A 6,000-nucleotide genomic window follows, 5' to 3' on the forward strand; every position below is an offset into this window, starting at 1 on the left:
CTCTGTTCACAGTGATGTATTCCTAAAAATGATCAAAGCCTCATTCTCTCCACCACCGGAGGTGGCGGAGAGCATGGGGCAATGATCGGTGACCACCCGATGTGGTCACAGTACAAGTGATCAGCGGTATATACTATATACCACTGATTGCTTGTTCCAAATGGTGCCGGCACTTTTTTACGCCTGTCACCAAAGTCAAGTGCCCTGAATTACCCGTAACCACCCTGGATTACCTGTAACCACCCCAGATTACCTGTAACCACCCCAGATTACCTGTAACCACCCCAGATTGCCCGTCACCACCCCAGATTGCCCATATCCACCCCAGATTGCCCGTATCTACCCCAGATAGCCCATAACCATCCCAGACAGCCCATAACCACCCCAGATTGCCCATAACCACCCTAGATTGCCCATAACCACCCCAGATTGCCCGTAATCTCCCCAGATTGCCCGTAATCTCCCCAGATTGCCCGTATCCCCCCCAGATAGCCCATAACCATTCCAGACAGCCCGTAACCACCACAGATTGCCCGCAACCACCCCAGATTGACACAGACTGCCTGTAACTACCCCAAATTGCCTGTAACCACCCCAGATTGCTCACAAACACCCCAGATTGCTCGTCACCACCCCAGATTTCCCGTCACCACCCCAGATTGCCCGTTGCAACCCCAGATAGTCACTGAACACCACCAGATTGCCCGTCCCCACCCCAGATAGCCAGTGAACACCCACAGATTGCCCATCACCACCCCAGATAGCCAGTAACCACCCCTAGATAGCCAGTAAACACCCCAAGATTGCCCATAACCACCCCATATAGCCAGTAAACACCCCAAGATTGCCCATAACCACCCCATACAGCCAGTAAACACCCCCAGATTGCCCGTAACCACCCCAGATTGCCCGGCACCACCCCAGATTGACCGTAACCACCCCAGATAGGCACAGACTGCTCGTAACCACCCCAGATTGCCCATAACCCCACCAGATTGCCTGTTGCCACCTCAGATAGCCAGTAAACACCCCGAGATTGTCCATTACACCCCAGATAACCAGTAAACACCCACATATTGCCTGTAACTAAAATGACACTCCTTCTCTTCTGAGCCCTGCTGTGTGCCCATACAGTGGTTTATGCCCACATATGGGGTACCATTTTTCTCCCCTGTTCCTAGTGAAATTGAGAAATTTCAAACTAAACAAACATGTTATTGGAAAAATTCGATTTTTTTTTTTCATTTTTACGGTCTAGTTTTGAATACTTTCCTCCAATACCTGTGGGGTCAAAATGCTCACCATACCCCAAGATGAATTCCTTGAGGGGTGTACTTTCCAGAATGGGGTGACTTTTGGTGGGGTTCTATTCTGTAGACATTACAGGGGCTCTGCAAACGCACCTGGCGCTCAGAAACTTCTTCAGAAAAATCATGCACTGAAAATGCTAATTGGCGCTCTCTTCCTTCTGAGGCCCGCTGTGTGCCCACACAGTGGTTTATGACCACATATGGGGTACCGTTCTACTCAGGAGTACCTGCTTTACATATATTGGGGTGAGTTTTCTCCCCTGTTGCTCGTGAAATTGAGAAATTTCAAACTAAACAAACATGTTATTGGAAAAATTCTATTTTTTCATTTTTACTGTCTTCTTTTGAATACTTTCCTCTAATACCTGTGGGGTCAAAATGGTCACCAAACCCCAAGATGAATTCTTTGAGGTGTGCACTTTCCAAAATGGGGTGACTTTTGGGGGGGTTCTATTCTGCTCACACTACAGGGGCTCTGCAAACGCACCTGGCGCTCAGAAACTTCTTCAGAAAAATCATGCACTGAAAATGCTAATTGGCGCTCCTTCCCTTCTGAGCCCGGCTGTGTGCCCACACAGTGGTTTATACCCATGTATGGGGTACCGTTCTACTCAGGAGAACCTGTGTTACATATATTAGGGTGAGTTTTCTCCCCTGTTCCTCGTGAAATTGAGAAATTTCAAACTAAACAAACATATTATTGGAAAAATTCTATTTTTTCATTTTTACTGTCTTCTTTTAAATACTTTCCTCTAATACCTATGGGGTCAAAATGGTCACCACACCCCAAGATGTATTCTTTGAGGGGTGTATTTTCCAAAATGGGGTGACTTTTGGGGGTTTCTATTCTGCTGACACTACAGGGGCTCTGCAAACGCACCTGGCGCTCAGAAACAACTTCAGCAAAATCTGAACTGGACATGCTAATAGGCGCTCCTTCCCTTCTGAGCCCCGCTGTGTGCCCATACAGTGGTTTACGCCCACATATGGGGTACCATTGTACTCAGGAGAACCTGCGTTACAAAATTTGGGGTGCATTTTCTCTCATGTTTATTATGAAAATTAGATACTTTAATCTTAACAAATATATTATTGGAAAATTTCTATTTTCCATTTTTTTCCGGCCTGATTGTGAATACTTTCCTCCAGCCCCTGTAGGGTTAAAATGCTCATTATACCCCTAGATTAATTCTTTAAGGTGTCTAGTTTCCAAAATGGGGTCACTTATGGGGGTTTCCAGTATACAAGCCTCCTAAATCAACTTAAAAAATGAACTGGTCATTAAAAAAAAATCAGTTTTGGAAATTTCATGAAAATTTGATAATTTGCCGATACATTTCTAAGCCCCGTAACACCCTAAAAAAGTGAAATATGTTTACGAAATGAAGCCAGAATAAAGAGGACATATTGATAATGTGACCTACTAACTAATTTTTGTCATGTGCCTTTTTTTTTTAGAAGCAAAGAATTTCAAAGTTCGCAAAGTGCAAAATTTTCAAATTTTTCATTATATTTTGATGTTTTTCACAAAAAACACACAAGACAGTGACCAAATTTTGCCACTAACATAAATTACCATATGTTACGAAAAAACAATCTCAGAATCGCTAGCGTACGTTAAAGCATCACTGAGCTATAAGCGCATAAAGTGAGACAGGTCAGATTTTGAAAAATGAGCCTGGTCATTAAGGCCCAAACAGGCTTGATCCCTAAGGGGTTAAATACTATCTCCAGTGTGACACCCAGTTTAATGGGATTCTATGGTGCCGTCTCCTAATGCACAGGTACGCTCAACAATAGAGTTGATCCAACCTCGCGAAATCTTAGGTTCTAGAGAACTCGAACAGTCTCGAACCTGCCGCATTTGATTCCCGATGCCTTTCCGTTCCGTGGGGAAGGAGGAGACTGCCCAGGTACCGCCTGGAATTACGGGATTGAGCCTATTATCTAGGCTGAATCCCGGAATTCCAGGAAGTACCCGGGCAGTCTCCTCCTTCCCTACAGACCAGGCAGGCATCGGGAATCAAATGAGGCAGGTTTGTGAATGTTCAAGTTCGAACGAACCTAGTATTTCCCAAGGTTCAATCAACTCCACTCAGCAGTGGAAACAACAGCAGCAATACCTCCAGTAAGGTATTCCATCACCAAATTCAAAATAGAAATAATTTAGAAAAATGACTCTTGTATCATGGTCACTGTATATACAGATACAAGTGCTTTATAGATCGGCGTAGGGAACCTTAGCTCTCCAGCTGTTGCAAAACTACAACTCCTATCATACATGGACAGTCATAGCTAAAACTTTGGCTGTCCAGACATGATGGGAGTTGTAGATCTGCAACAGCTGGAGAGCCAAGGTTCCCTACCCCTGCAGATAGTAGGTAAGGTTTATATAAGTGTGACATATATTTGGAGAGGGCAGTCATTAAGGGGTTAAGTATAGAATGCTGTACAACCAGACCCCTAAATAAACACTGGACACTCTCTTGTGTGCCTCCCCCATCCCAGACTGGTGTCACCCCTGTCCTCCTCCCCACTCCAGACTGGGCACCCTTCACCCTCCTCCCCAGACTAGGCACCCTTCACCCTCCTCCCCAGACTGGGCACCCCTGATTGTCCTCCCCTTTCCACACACCTGTATTTTCTTCCTCCTCCTTAATGCAGTCAGTGTACATACAGGACCTGTGGTAACATCATAGTCACATGTCAAGGTCCTTCACCATCTACACAGTAACTTTACTGTACTGTCTCCTGGCTGCTGTTTAGCCCTGATTTGCGCAACATCTCGGTAAAAACGCAGCGATTTTGCGCAAATCATAGCTAATCTGCAGGCAGGAGACAGTTTGGGAAATACATTTTTTGATCAAGTAAAAATCGTCCTCTGCCTCCCCACACTGACAGAGGGCAGGACGCTTCCAGGCTGCCTCATCCACTGTGATCCTTCTCTCTCTGCTCCCTGTGATGGCGCCCCCCCTGGTCTCTGCGCCCGGGGCAGCTGCCCCCCCTGCCCTCCCCCCCTCACTACTCCCCTGCCTTGACAACTAGCTTTTTTTGGCCAGATCTGTAGAATGTCTAAATCAGGATGTTGCCACCACCCTGAGTCTACTTTCCTCTCTAGGATGGGTAGTTAATTGGGATAAATCTAATCTAAAACCCTCTGGTAAAGAAATTCCTGGGTTCCATTATAGACTCTCAGGAAACTGGCAAATTCAGAAAGGGTGTAAATTGCTGAAGGGTCCTTGTCTTGTGTCCCTCAGAACTCTGCATTTTCTGGGGGGGGGGGTTCTGCCTCAGAAGCTGTTCCCTGGTCACTGTGGCGCATGAGACCACTGCTTACCTACCTTTTCTCTTAAATGTCCATTTAAATCTGAAACAAATTATTTCCATTCCAGCATTGTCTCCAGAAGCCACGTCAGGTGTGATGTCAGGTGTTTGAAGATCTATCTTCAGAGGAAAGAAGAATTCAGACTTTCGGAAAGCCTATTAGTTTCTTATATTGGGAAGAACAAAGGTAGGGTATATTCACACGGGCGGGCTCGCAGCGAGATTCTCGCTGCGAGCCCGGCAGGTCCTGTCAGTTCCCATAAACTACATACTTGCTGCGGACCGCAGCGAGTATGTAATTGTACCGCGCTTAACCCCTTCTACTCCCGCCGGCTCCCCCGCTGTAAGCATACTTTACCTGTCCTTGCTGCACGGGTCCGGCGTCCTGCTCTCCCGCCCGGCCAATCAGTGGCTGCGGCTGGGCAACACACTAATTGGCCGGACGGGAGAGCAGGACGCCGGACCCGTGCAGCAAGGACAGGTAATGTATGCTGCTTACAGCGGGGGAGCCGGCGGGAGTAGAAGGAGTGAAGCGCGGTACAATTACATACTCGCTGCGGTCCGCAGCAAGTATGTAGTTTATGGGAACTGACAGGACCTGCCGGGCTCGCAGCGAGAATCTCGCTGCGAGCCCGCCCGTGTGAATATACCCGTAAAAGGGCTTCAATACCAGTTATTTCAAGATGGATCTCTGATTGCATAAATACCTGCTATACATATTGTGGTCAGGATCCTCCAGAATTTACTAAGGCACATTCCACATGTTCTGTGGTTACTTCTTGGGCTGAAAGGGTTCTGGTACAAATTTGTCTCTCAGCCTCCTGGTCCACTCCGAAGACCTTCTTCAGTCACTATAGAGTTAGTAGTTTATCTTTTATAGTCTTTTCTAAGTCTGTAGTCCAGTCGGCATTGCATGATGCCTGATGCCCTCCCATAGGGGGTTGTACATGCCATATCCCGGTTATTGTGCCACTGTAGGACTTTAAGGAAGATAACATTCTGAATGTTAATGTGTTTTCCCTAAGTCCCATCAGTGACACAAGCTTCCTGCCCTATTTATATATATATATTTTTTTTGTTTTCTGCCTTTATAATTAACTCCCTGCCTGGGGGGAGGCGGTTGCCTTTACACCTGTGGGGAGGGAGCTTCTCATCAGTTTAATTTAAGTATTATTAAAAAATCTTTTTGTCCTGCCTAGCACATAGGGGCAAGAATACCCCATTATTGTGCCACTGATGGAACTAAGGGAAAACACATTAATGAACAGAATCTTATCTTCTTGGATGGGTATGATATTGGCTGTTCTCCAATCATCAGGATGGATCGGCACCGGCGTTGAGATGCCAGTGCCGCAGTCCATTTTTT

This window comes from Dendropsophus ebraccatus, chromosome 1 (genome assembly GCF_027789765.1).
Source record: "Dendropsophus ebraccatus isolate aDenEbr1 chromosome 1, aDenEbr1.pat, whole genome shotgun sequence".
Lineage (NCBI taxonomy): Eukaryota > Metazoa > Chordata > Amphibia > Anura > Hylidae > Dendropsophus > Dendropsophus ebraccatus.